Here is a 15,211-nt window from a genome sequence, read left to right as displayed (position 1 = left end):
CTCAAAATCATCAATGTTGTAAAGGGCTCAAATATGCAGAAGATGCTGGAAAATCAAAGATTTTTCTAAAGAACAGCAGGCAGTTGAACTTCTTAGGATCAACAAGGGACTCATAAACAACTATATGTTACTTTTTTGAAGCAAGTTTGTCAAATGCTGTCCTTCCACTAAAAAGTACCTCCTGACAACAACAGTAAAGGGCAAGAGAATGTTCCAATTTAACATGCCTTATATACTGAAAATAGAGCAACATTTGTCCAGGAGGGGCTGTCGCGCTATTTTCAGTTTTGTTTATTTTATTAAAGTTTTGTTTAAATGTTCGCTGGTTCCCACCTCCTTCTTCCCGACCTACGAACTGTGTTACAAGTTCCTATTTTCTGTTTTTACTTGAGCTCCATTAGATGAGGCATGTTACACAAACAGAACCAAAACATAAAATAAAGTCCTGGCCTGGTCCTCTCTTGTCTTACACTGTTGCCACTCCTCCTTTTATCCTTCTGGAGCACCTCTGTGGGACTCGAGAGCAGTGAGTGGCGCAGGTGTCGCGAATTAGCATGTACTCCACCGGCCTCTCTTCATTCCCATGGCTCTCGGCCCCGCCCCTCTCGCATGGAACTCTTATTATCCACAGTGTCATTTATTGTTTTAACACCATATATGATATTTTCTCACACACATACATCTGCTTATCTCTCACCATGAGCAGACTTCTGTTTTCTGTGGTTTAGTTTTATAAACAGACCAATTCGCGGCAAAGGTCTCAAAATTAAAAATTAAAGATGCATCTTAACGGCAGGGATCGCTCATACTTCATTACATAAATAACAAATAGTTAATTTTACCAAAATACATATTACACGGAACAGTTTATTGGGTTAGTTTAGTATAGGGTGAGAAAGCCGGTCCCACAAGGGTGAGAGGCAGATGTAATAGCCTGTACTTTCACTGTTGTACAGCATCGAAGCTTGGGCATCTTTTCTAGTAGAAGTATTGGCATAGGGAGTAGCTCCACTATATGATTCAAATGGGATGTGCCCATGGGGTTGATGTGCTTCAAACTCTGATTGAGTAATCTGTAGGGTCAATCTATGCTGTGCTCACTATTTTTGTGCATATACACAGCTTAGTGAGTCAGAATTTTCTCAGAATGGAATAGTGGTTATAGTTTGTGGGTAGCCTACTCTCGAAGTTCCACTTCGAAAGAAAATGTCTCAGGTTACGTATGTAACACTGGTTTCATGAGAAGTGGAACAAGACACTGTACCTTATTTGCCTTGCCTAGGGCTTGCCTGCACATCTGCTTCAGACAAAAGAGTTGATGATGTGTATTGCAGGTACCCTTTGCTTTATACTCTGGACTGCCATCTGCCATTGATTATTACCATTTGTTTACACATGCTTCAGACACCAGTCACGCTGATGGCTTTCTCTGTCCACCTTTTTCTTCCCGTAAGAACGAGTGCAGGCATTTATAAATTTTATGGTTTTAGCTTCCGGTCACATCTACATCCAGCTATTTTTAGCTGTACAAAACAACTCATTTTGCTGCTTGATATTGAAAATTGGTGTGTCTTACCATATTATTTTAAAGTATTATCTTAATTATGAACACAATGGTTTGTTTACTGCATGTTGTTATTCTTCTTGTTATTTCCCAATTGTGGCTAATGAACCGGAAGTCTCACCCACAGGCTTACTTCAGTGTTGAAGGATAAGGTGGATAGTGTCAACTCCATGATGCAGCGTCTTGTTTCCCATCTCAGGGGATGATTAGTTCACTTTCCAAGGCTTTTTTTCATTTATTAATTTAAGATGCAATGAATAAATGGTCATTGAGTAATTTCTTCAATGAGAAGTTTGGAAATCTATGGAAAACCCATGCACTCCATCCACATTCAAAAACTGTGATAGGATTCCAAATTTAGTAATCAAAATCGGAATCCAGAGAATGCTCTTGGTGAACTTACTCATAATACATCCCATAATGATCACATGTTAAGTGACTGGGCAGCAGTAGGTGGTGCTTCACTGGCCTGTAGCACAAAGCTGGTTTCAGTTTTTACCCAGGTAAGTTTGCGTTTAGTTTGAGCAAACTGAGTTTTCAGGCTCAAGAAGATGGGTTGATAATTTTGAGTGAGTTTCATCACCATGGTTACTCACTACACAGCTACAGTACCCTGCTCTGGAGCACGTTTTACTCCGGGTTAGAGATTGCAAACCGAAACTGGACCCATCAGCTGTGAGCAAAGTCACATATTTGATGCAATGAAGCCACTCCCCATATCTCTAGCTCAAAAATTAAAGGGCTCATATGACATTGCTAAAAAAAGAACATTATTTTGTGTATTTGATGTAATGCAACGTATTTATGTGGTTTAAGGTTAAACAAAACACATTATTTTCCACATATTGTACATTATTGTTGCTCCGCTTTTCTGAAACGCGTCGATTTTTAGAAGGCTCATCGCTCTGTGCATATCCAGTGCATTGTGATTGGCCGAATGCCTCAAGCGTGTGAAAGAAATGTTACGCCCCTTAACATATTGGGGTGCCTTGTCCGGCCGGAGCGACGAGACATAAACAAAAAAAAAACATTATAAACATGATATAAACATGATTTCTAGTCGTGTCTTCTTTTGGAAGGCAAAAACGAAACAGCGTCACACACTGCAAGAGGCCTAAAGTGAGCCGCGGTCTAGAGTGATATCATCCTCTTTTGGAAGGCCAAACAAAGTAGTTTTGCTTTCACATTGAAACACACAACATCTATACGACATGGCGGAGGCAACAACAATACTACAACAAGAATAAAAGGTACGCCTTCTTTCTTTGCATGAACATCTGAGCGGCGTTATGCAAATCTTCCCACATAATTATGTAGATATGTGGTGGCATTAGATCGAGACGTTTTAGGGGGGCGTGGCTGAACTTTTATGAAGAATATCTCTTTGGATTTGAGACTTTAGTCTTTGCAACTTTACAGATCTTCTTTATGCACCAAGAGCTTGTAACACTCCAAAGAGAAAGGAAAATTTGAAATTGCATCATATGACCCCTTTAATCTTCAATAGAAAAGTGAATTGTGATGACTCTCATGAGAAGTTAATCAAACTGATGCTTTGCTGATGCTCTTCACACATTTTGTGAGTTGACAGAGAATGTTTTTATCGAGTTTTGTGAGACCGCTGATCCTGATCTAATCTAGGTTAGATTTGTTTGGTTTTGTCAACTCTAAACCTACTCTGAAACTCTGAGTTTGTTAATCTCGCTTTGTGCTACAGGCCACAGGACAGACAGCATGTTATATGCAATATGGGATCTAAAGGGCAGTACCTCCATATGTGGTTTTGACAAAAAAAAAAAAAAAAATAGATCCCTTTTTCTTGTGTATTTAATGCTGACCACTTGCAAAAGGTGCAAAAATCAATGAGACTTCTTAGTACACTCTGAGCAAAAAAGGTACAAAAGCTGTCAATGTCACCATATTTACCCCTGAAGGCTGCATATCAGAACATTAAAAGTACATATTAGTAACTAAAGTGTAATTATGAGTACTTAAATGTTACATGTACCACCCCAGTTTCCATTGCACAGACTTGTGTTTAGTGTCTTGTTTGGCTCGTCACTTCACAAAAATAACTGAAAGGTTCTTTAGAGAGCCATGCTGCCAGGAATAGTTATTTTTATACTGCTGTCTTTGACTTCCTCTGCTTAATCTCAAGGTTTCATCTCAAGAGCAGTTTAAAGCAAGACTGCATCATGTTGAAGATCTTACTGCTTCAGCTCTGTGAGTGGTATTTACAAAAAATCTTTTCTTATGCATATGTGTTATGAATAAATGGATTTTTGATGGTTAACATTTTAGTAATTTTAACTGAAATACTCCTAATTCTTTTTCTCACAGATCTACTAACATGGTGTCAAGTTGCAGAGATTTTAACAAATCAGATAACAGATTTGGGTGAAAGTGTGACCATAAACTGTGGTCTTGACTTAAAGGAGGTGACATGGTTTGTACTAAATATACCAGATCCTCCGGTTCTGATATTACGCTCCTTTTCAAACCCACCAGCAACATTTTACTTCAATAATAGATTCAGACAGAAATATTCAGTGCAGCCTAAACATAATCTGTTCATAAACAATGTCAGTATTGATGAGTTAGGAGTTTATTACTGTACCAACATAGACAGAACTGCACAATTCAGCAACGGCATCAGACTTGACCAGACCACACGGATCCTTGGTGAGTGATACTTCACCTGTTTCCTCATAACAATATGTTGCTCAAAAAAGCAATTGCTTACACTAATATACAAATACACCAGCATTTATATATATTTCTTATTTCTTTACAGTCCCAACTCAACCTTCAGAGTGTCAGAATCACACTGTAGTGGTGCAGCCTAAAGAGCTGACATTGTGGCGGACTGTTACTGTCATATTTGGTCTGATCAGTGTTGTTCTGCTATTTGGGTTCATAGGTGAGTCGGAGTTCTACCTTATTAACATTAAATGAACTGCAGTAGCATTGATTAAGTTGTTCTTAATGTGTTCAGATTCTGTTTTTTTTCTTAGCATTCATAGGCCTATGTAAGTTTTTTGCTGGTCGCAGTAACAAACACCCACAACAACGAAGAAACTGACCTTCTGCAGCTTCAACTGATAGATCCTGAATACGCTGACCTAATGTCCCTTTTTCACAAGGTGTGTCCCAGTGTCCAGACAACTGGCAAAAAATGATAACATGTCCCAGTTTCAGCTATAAGGGTCACTGGGTTTAATTTACATGGAACAGAAGCCCAACATAAATTTTAGAATACAACTGACCATTTTCTTGGATTTACTGAATAAGAAATGCTTGCTTAGTTAACTTAACACTCAACAGCTGTCTGTTTACAAACGGGGCATGAGTAGCCATTTTTGAGTAGCCATTATTTCTTGTTGCTTAATAGCATACTTTGTAAAAGATTGTATAAACGTGTTTGTAATGCATTTTCAACCTGACGTGTTCATTGCTTTGTTATCGCAGCAAAAATAAATTCAGAGCTGCTTTTACAGGAAATTACTTTGTAATCTGGTCACCATGACAGCTTTGTGTGTTTGATGCCACTTATTACAATAAAAACACTTGAATATGGAGTTGCATTTTAGTTTATTTATTATTTTTATTTTTTTCTTAATGCATATTTTGTGCTCAGTTATTAATTAATTAGTTTTGAATAGTTTGCCTCAAAATAAAGTGTTGAGACAAGCTCTGAAATGGTTTACTTGCTTTCCACTTTGTGCAAATAAGAAACCACAAAAGTCTCACCTCAAGGCAGGATGTGCTAACAAGATTATATTTCTTACATTTTCTTCACCTAAAAAAATATTTTTTTAATTGTTTTGTGCATTGAGAGTATTATGCTCTCTCTGTGTATTAACTGGACTATAATTCGTTCTTGCATATATTTTTAAATGCTCTGATTTCTGTTGTTTATACTGGTCAATTTTGACATAATAATTGTTTTAAACGACTCTCTTAAAGTCTTCTTTCTCATCTTGACCAACTTATAAAGTCAATTTAAGGATTTGATTGTCAGAGACAAATTTAATGTGACCACATCACATCTTTTTACATCCTCCTTGTGTTAAGTTCCTGTTTTGGTTGTTTTGGTTATAACTGGTGGTTTAGAATGTGGCCATCTAGTGGTCTTAATGACAAATAGCGTACCAAACTGCCACTGATTGTTATTATTATTATTTGAAATAATAGATTTAATAAGAGGTAAATAATGTAATTAAATCTATGTCCTTTTAAATATGAATATATGGCACCCTGGATTTTTCCATCTCAAAAATATATCTAAATTACAGCCTATGCTCTCAATGTCAAATGCAGAAATGTTAATCCATGCATTTATGACCTCAAGGTGAGATTATTGTAATGCTTTATTTGGTGGTTGTTCTGCATGCTTAATAAACAAACTCCAGCTAATCCAAAATGCAGCAACTAGAGTTCTTACTAGAACCAGGAAGTATGACCATAGTAGCCCAGTTCTGTCAACACTGCACTGGTTCCCTATCAAACATTGTATAGATTTCAAAATCTTGCTTATTACTTATAAAGCCCTGAATGGTTTAGCACCTCAGTATTTGAACGAGCTCTTGTTACATTATCATCCTCCTCCGCTGCGTTCTCAAAACTCTGGCAATTTGATAATACCTAGAATATCAAAGTCAACTGCGGGCGGCAGATCCTTTTCCTATTTAGCGCCTAAACTCTGGAATAACCTACCTAACATTGTTTGGGAGGCAGACATCCTCTTGCAGTTTAAATCTACATTAAAGACCCATCTCTTTAACCTGGCTTACACATAACATACTAATACACTTCTAATATCCAAATCCGTTAAAGGATTTTTAGGCTGCATTAATTAGGTCAACCGGAACCGGGAACACTTCCCATAACACCCGATGTACTTGCTACATCATTAGAAGAATGGCATCTACGCTAATTTTAGTCTGTTTCTCTCTTATTCCGAGGTCACTGTAGCCACCAGATCCAGTCTGTATCCAGATCAGATGGTCACTGCAGTCACCGGGATCCAGTACGTATCCAGACCAGATGGTGGATCAGCACCTAGAAGGGACCTCTACAGCCCTGAAAGACAGTGGAGTCCAGGACAACTAGAGCCCCAGATCCCCTGTAAAGACCTTGTCTCAGACGGCCACCGGGACAAGACCACAGGAAACAGATGATTCTTCTGCACAATCTGACTTTGCTGCAGCCTGGAATTGAACTGCTGGTTTCGTCTGGCCAGAGCAGAACTGGTCCCTCAACTGAGTCTGGTTTCTCCCAAGGTTTTTTCTCCATTCTGTCACAGATGGAGTTTTGGTTCCTCTGGCTTGCTTAGTTGGGGACACTTCATTTACAGCGATATCGTTGACTTGATTGCAAATGATTGCACAGATACTATTTAAACTGAACTGAGCTGAATGATGATATCACTGAATTCAATGATGAACTGCTTCAACTGTCATTTTGCATTATTGACACACTGTTTTCCTAATTAATGTTGTTCAGTTGTTTTGACACAATCTGTTTTGTATAAAGCACTATATAAATAAAGGTGACTTGACTTTTGGCACAACAAATCAAGCTCCTGTGCTTTAAAGTGTAATGTCTGTTTTGGGGTTTTGTTTCATGTTCTTGTTTTCATGTCTTTTATTTTGTAGTTTGATTTATGCTGTTTTTGTCATGCTTCCCTTGCCCTCTTGTTTTCATGCTATTGGTTCCTCTTGTTCATTGTGTTACGTTCTCATTGGTTATTGTCTTGTCATGTGATTCCCTTGTCTGTGTGTTCTGATTGGTTCTCTTGTTCATTGTGTCATCTTCTCATTGTATATATTGCTGACTGCAACATACACAGTGCAGCAGTAATATATATTAATGTAAAAAAAAACATCCTGACAAATTCATTTTTTTTAGAACAATACTGTATACCTTTACTTTTACTCTCAATACCTTAAGTATATTAGAGTATGCAAGATAATACCTTTACTTAAAAGGATAGTTTTAAGGATAGTTTAGTGAGAAAAATGAAATTTCTGTAATCTTTTACTCACCCTTAAGTTTTTCCACATTTGGAATTTTCATCTTTGGGTGAACTATCCCTTTAGCTAAGGTTTTAAATATGACTAGTAGTTTTTCCCCAATGTGGTATTAGTAGTTACTAAAAGTAGTTTAAGTATCTTAATATTTATTCTACTAATTAGTTTGTCATAGCTCTAAACAATTTCTTTTCCTTCTTTCCCTAAATCAGACCAGACCCCTGTACTGCAGGATAAAGCTGAATGTGCCAGCACTGGACAGGTTTTTAATGGTTTTCGGCTGAGCAGGGGGGCCTTGAAGCTGGATTCTTCTGAGAAATCCAGAAGCTGGTGTTTCTCTTCTGTCTGGCCAGTGGTACATCATACAGAGTGGTCTCCAGAGTGTTTGACATGTGCCTCATTCCACTGTCACCACACTGTCCTCCGAGTTGCTGAGGAGGTGCTGGCCAAATGATCACCAAGAGATTGACCTCCTGAAGACCCAAGAACACATAGAGGCAGGGCCGGGCTCAAAACTGATGTTGTTTTTCTGATGTTAAACCAAAGCTATGTTGTAAATAATTGTAAAAAAGTACTTATAGCAATGTATAGAACAATTTGTTTAATGTGTGTGTGTGTGTGTGTGTGTGTGTGTGTGTAATAAAAAATAAATAAACCTAAAATGTTTTGTGAAAATTATAAGCTGCATTAAAAAAAAAAAGTACATATTTACTTTTCTTTTATTTACACGTGAATATGCAAATTAAAATGTACAGAAAGTATTCTGGCTCATTTACAAATAAGTTACACTACAAAAGTGAATAATATATACAACTTATTTCATTTTTAACTTGCATCACAAAAATAAACTACAGAAATTAGGTTGTTTCACTGACAATGTGACATTTAAAAGATATTGAAAAATGGTAATGTAACATTACCCATTTTTTCCACTGCTTTCTCTTGGCTAATAGAGAATGGCTAATATACAATGCATTTGTTAAGCATTCTCTCAAGAACACAAAACAGTCTCTCCATTCTCTCCCTGCTCTTCTCTCCTCTCTCTCTCTGGAGTTTGATATCCACCCTGAGCAGCTCCACCAGCTTCCACTCACTCCCTTACCTGTCCCAGGACACTTGCAATCCTAAGGCAGAGGAAAAAAAAACATGCCTGTTAACAACAACAGCACAATGAATTTCAGCAAAAATGTGTCTGTTAACTTGATAACTTTGTATTTTTTAAGTCTTTCCCCAGCAGGCTAATTTTCTCCAGAATAGTACTAAAACAAGAGAAAATGGAAACACTTATGAAAAATATAAAGACATTAGAAAATACAACACAGCAGGACATGCATACAAAATACTGAAGTGCTAAAGTTTGGTTAGACATATCTTGAATTACAGCACCACAAAAACACAACAAAGGGAAATACTTTTGCCTTATACAGTGGTTGTCTTATTGTTTGTGGGCTTTATGTTAAACAAACCCCTGGCTTTTAACACTTGTTTCACTAGGCATTTGAGTAAATGAAAACACAATACTTACATTTCAATGTGAATTCCCTCACAGAACTCTCACCTGCCCTGTTCTTTGAATATAAACACAGTCGTCCGCGCAAGTGATTCTGGGATATGGTAGGGTGGGAAGTGTCCATCAGTTGTACACTTCATTTTCCCAGGAAACGGAGGGCACATTGGATGTCGCACTTGTGAAATACGTCAGCCTTCATCACGCCGCGGTGACGGAATATTTAGATCAGGTGGCATCTGGTTATTTGTTAATCTAGCCCTAGCCACTGTGCTAAATAAAAAGCTTGGATTTTTTTTGTTTTATTCTATTAGTTTGCGGATATGCTCGGCCTTGGCCCTGGCAGCTTTTAAAACGTCAAAAGTGCAGTGCCCTTAACACACACTGAATCCAAACTATCTGGAAAACAGCTCTGGAGTGGTATTCAAGGCTAAGAGTCATGCAATAAATCATGAGAGTTTTTGTCAAGATCCAGCAAGACATTAAATTATGCATTTCATTTTGTAGCAAATCATAAAGTGTTGCACATTCCCTTATGAAAATTAGCCATGTATTTACTACAAATGAAACCAAAAAAACCATGGTTACTAAAGTTAAACCATCGTAACCCCAAATTAATTATGGTTTTGCTACATTAACCATAGTTTAACCATAGTATTTGTGTAAACTGTGGTTACACAAATGGAAATCAATATGCCAATAAACATGGTTACTTCACTTGATGGTTAATTTTCACAAGGGTTTTATTGGTGCAAAGATGAGTATGTTTATTTTGTACAACATTTGTAGCTGCTTTTTATCTCTTAGTTAGGACAATTACTAAATTGTGTCATCTGTTATAGAGATTACTGAACAAACATTTAGAAGTTTAAAAAAAAATTAAAAGCTCTGTGTGCATGCATTTTTACAACACAATTAGTGTGTCCCATCCGGTGTGATTCATGATGGCGCCGAAGATTGCAGCAGTGTTGCGAGCTCCAACCAAACTTTGCATTTTTTAAATCTATTTTACTTGTAATTTTGTTGTTAGTATAACAATATACAATAGGCACGTGCTTTTAACTCTTTACCTGCCAAACACAGGATTTTCTGGGTTACCACATTCTCGCTGTCATACGCTCAGGGGCACTATTACGCATCTACTGAATCAGTCTAGAATCTGTTGATCAAAATCACAAATGAGGGAGACACAGAAACAAGTGATCGCATATGTAAGAAAAATAAAGCGATCATCACCACTACATACATATAAATGAAAACTGTCTAATGTTAGGAGTGAAATGTCGATCCAGGAAGTGGTAAAGGACTGTACAAGTTTTGGCAACACATTATCACTCCCAATTTGACTGTTCAGGACCCTTTGGCCTCCATTTTTTTGATGCACAGGGTACCCTTTTAGAATAATTTTTCAATGTTCAGGGTCCTCCATTGCTTTAAATAGGAAACTCTTCAATATGCTGACACGAAAGGCACTGGGAATTTTATCGTCATGATTAAATTATATATTGGGTAATAATATATGTTGGGGTGTGATTTTTCAATATTAACAGTCACAACAGTTTAATTTACATTACACTATTTACACATTTCTGGGCACGGAACCCAACCCCTGCCCCTAAACCTACCATTTGTCAATAAGACACAAGATATAACAGGCAGATACAATTAAAGTCATAATTTATAAAAAAAAATAATAATAATATTAATATTCCAAGTCTTCCGAGGCAAAATAATTGATTTGTGAGAGGAATAGATGCGGTCTCTGTCCACCGTGAGCTCATCTCTGTGCGCAAATTAAAAAAATGCAGCCATAAGAAGACTTACTGTACGTCAGACTTGGTTGTGAAATGCTATTGGCTCTTGTGTGTCTGTCACTTTGGGCTGGACGTAGGAACAGGAATTTTTTTCTGGGCTAGACGTGGGAACAAGCTTTTTCAAAAAATGCTGGTGGGGAAAGAGTTAAAAACTGGCTCCTTCGTAGCACACCACAAACCAGACATTTGAGTTATTGAACCCTGGCCCTTTGTTTACACACACTGCATCAGAGCCCTTTCTTAGCTGCACAGCCATGACCAAAGGAAACTCAGCTGGAAAAGGCGGAAAAGGAGGAAGAGAGGATCTCGTCAGATGCTGTCCCCTCTGACCTCTCCCCAGCCATTCTGCTGACTAACATTCAGTCACTGGACTACAAACTGTAGTCGTGTATCTCCTAACTTTTAGCCATTTCGGCTACTGAGGGAATTTACAGTGTTAACATTCTCTCTCAAGCCAACACAGACCAGGCACTCAAGGAAGACAAGCGAGAAGGAAACCACATATCCCGAATTCACCATACTTGGCTGTATGTCATGTCACTGATGCAGTGTTTATGGTAACAGGGGACTTAGCTCCAAAATACTTGCACATCACCATTAACACACGTAGTGGGTGTTTTGGACTGCTACTCTCCTTTCCGGGATGTCTTCAGACCCCCGCCCCATTGTTGGCCCTCTCCCGGATTAGCTGAATCATTTTCATGATTTTTTGAGGCTCACAACACCACCCACACAGAGAGAGCTGATATAGAAGCGGGTAGTTCACTCTCCGTTTGTGTCCTGGATGTAACCTGATCCTTCCGACGGCTGCAGTCCAGATGTAATCACAGGCCATGTACTCTGAGTTTGTGCGACCAGCGAGCCAGGGTTTTCACACACATCTTCAATCTTTCCCTTCTTCTGTCTGTGGTTCACTCATGCTTTTAAAGATACACAATTGTTCCCATACCAAAGAAAACTACAATCATGTATTTTAGACACCCATCTTCAGCAAATGTTTCGAGTTTCGAGAATCTCATCAGAGGCTACAGTATGTGAGAATCAGTGGTGTTCTGAAAATGAAGCAAAGTCTTTTTTTTTTTCTTTTTTTTTAAATCAGATGTAATGTAATGTCCCAGTGACATGTTCTTGGTTAAATAAACATTACTTACTCTATCAGAAAAAGAAAAAAATACATAGATTTTTTATATATTTGTACATATATTTTTTTTTGTAAATTAACAGTATAATGAATATTCTATTTAAAGCTATGCATGAATCACATCAAGCTAGTGTTTTTAAGAAATTTACATTTATTCCAAAATAATAACTCAAGGCAGTAAGTAATATATTTTATTTGTGTACAGCTATTCTTTTTAATAATTAACTTTTAACTATTTATGCATTTTTCAGATCATCAGTCATCAAAGCTCGGGAAATAGACTATTGGTCACAGACACAAAGATTTACTAAAAATTTTACCAAGCTGACAGCAACCAGTGTCAGCCCAGATCGGGCCCAGTCCTTCTGATGTGGTCAGGATCTGGGCTAACACTATGATTGCTGTCTGAAACTGCCACAGATTATGTTTTCAGGCCATTTCAAGTCTTTTTTTGATGTAACAACATGGTTATATCTACGTGTGAGTTGTTTACTTACTTTTTAAAATTAGTCTACCAAATAAAACAACAATTTTACCCAACCAAACAACACCATTTTTACCCCGTCAAAAACAGCTCTGTCTATAGCACGCTGTTTTATTGCATTCAGCTTTAAATGCTAATGAGCTCTGCTGACCCCGCCCCTCTCTTCCGAGCTGCTCTCTGAGAGATGGTAAACTTTAGCCGCATTCATCGTAAAACTCGTTAATTAAAACATTATTAGGAAAGGCGATTGGCAAAGATTCATTAAAAATTTTTACACTCACTTCTTCTGGAGGCGAAGATGGATCACGAATGATTTGCGTGAACATAGACGCATTTAGGTAGAGCGGCGGTGCATTCCCTATCAAAACAAAAGTAATCCACTGCGTCTTCAGCAGCTCAGATGTCGGGAGTAAATGACGACTGCTATGTTCATTATTACATCCAACAACAAAACACCTCGATCGCTTAAATGACATTCTTGTCTACATCTGCTCCAGTGGTGAAACAATGACGAACTGATGACAGATCATTCAGGGCAGGTCTAGGGTAAGGCACCAGTCCGGTCTGTGCTGAAACTCTAGTGTCAGTCAAACTATCGTGGGAGAGGCCTCTCTGTGTGACATCACACAGACAGGCATCTGAGATCTGATCGATTTGAGAAAGGGGAAATGATTTAAGGAGATTAAAAAAATAAAAAAAACCCTGGGTGGGTCTTTATCATTATAGGGTGGCTGTGTACACACACTGCCAACACACATTTCAGTTCAAACAGCTTGTAAAAGCGCATGTCTGATGACCCCTTTAAATTTGTTAAGTAACAGTAAGTGGAAGCTTATAAGAATGTGTGCTCATATTCACTGGCCAAAGAGGATCCACTGGCTGCATGCATTGTTTCCATTTCTACTCTATGGACTAGCTCATGTGTAGTAAATTTTAGCTTTCCTTTTGTGTGATCTGACATCTTTCACATGGAGGTAGCCATGGACTTTAAAATACATCAAGCTCATTCTCCTGATGCAGTTTTTCTGCAAAAACTGCAGATGGAGCACTAGCAGCATTCCTTGTGGATGCAGAGGTGAATTTATTCCCTGGTTCTGCCCTCTTTTGCCCTTTTGGTTCTAGTGTGGTAGATTTTTATTAATCAAAAATATAAATTATTCAAGTATAATCAATGGGAATATAGCCATTTATGTGTTACATTATTCTACTATTGTAATCCTGTGTATTCGCCTGCATGTATGGATATCTGTATGAGAATGAAATGTGCAGACATATGGTGAAGTAAATGATGGCACACAATGGGCCCTTATTTTCACAGAACATAACATTAATCACTAATGAATCCATATCCAACAAAAAACAAATAATGAAATAAATTTAACAAACACACATAAAAAAAAAAACATAATATAATACAAAAAAAAAAAAAAAAAAGATTCGGGAGGATTACTCTACAGAGTATTTCTCTGCTTTATTTCATTTGTAGAATAAAGTCTATCTTCTGGCATCAAAACCCTAAGACTCTGAGAATGATTCCTTACAACACCGGCAGAAGCCACCACATTTTGGTGATGAGGATGGGATTGGAAAGGAGCAGAGGGTGAAAGACCACTTCATGGTGACTTGACGAAAAACATTTATAGTGGCCACTAAACAATATGGTAGGCAGTTTTTTGCTCATATAATTGATGTTGTTTGCCAGAGTCAGCCGATGGTGGTATAAACACTCAAAAATGCTGAGTCTATTTGTAATTTGTGGTTGGATGAGAAAATAAAATCTATATCTGGTGGGGTAATGGGTGTGTGCCTCTTCTGGACAGTCACTTGAGTGTGATTAGGTCACGGAAACTTACCCAGCTGGTGTTACGCTAGAGAAGAGTGAATGAGTGCATAAGCCCTATCTAATAAAGGGACAAAGGATGAGTGTATGCCCTAAAAACAATAAAGCGACTTGTATGAATGTTGTTTTATCAAGAAAAAAAAGTGTTCCAATAAATGGACTTTGCAGAATATTGAAATAATAACAGATTACTTAAAATAAGATATACATTTATAATTTAATGACTGGTCTCAATAAAAAGATTCAATATGTGAAGACTTCTTCAATTTTTATCTTGTTATCCCTGGGAAACAGTATAAAAGTTATTCCAATACAAAGTAACATGTATAGTGCAATGTTGAATGAGAGCGATTGGGTCACCAAGTTAATAGGAATTATGATTCAAAAGCCATAGACATTTTACAATAGGAATGGAACGTGTTGATTAAATATAAATATAAATAAAAGTTATTATTATATGTTGGTTAGGAAAATTATTTCGCCATCACCATATTACTGTCAATCGTGTATGCAAATATAGAAGAAAAAATATGATTGAAGTCTTTATTATACCATACACATGTCATGTGGTTGTAAAAGAAAACAATTATTTTGTTTTATTGTAGTATGCTTAGATAATAAAGGTAGCTGCTTTATGCATTTTGCAAAGAAAAAAAAAACGCTTGCTGTTATTCTGCAATGAAGAACTTGCTTTACTAACATAGAATAAGGGACCTGCTGTTTTCAACCAGATGAGATTTTTTTTTTTTTTAAGAGACCACTGAAAGAGATGGTTGAAAAGTGAAAATTAGATAAAGAGCTGATTGCTCAGACACAATTTGGTCAAGAG

This window comes from Cyprinus carpio, chromosome B22 (genome assembly GCF_018340385.1).
Source record: "Cyprinus carpio isolate SPL01 chromosome B22, ASM1834038v1, whole genome shotgun sequence".
In the NCBI taxonomy this organism is placed as follows: Eukaryota; Metazoa; Chordata; class Actinopteri; order Cypriniformes; family Cyprinidae; genus Cyprinus; species Cyprinus carpio.
Note: the sequence above shows the minus strand (reverse complement) of the source record.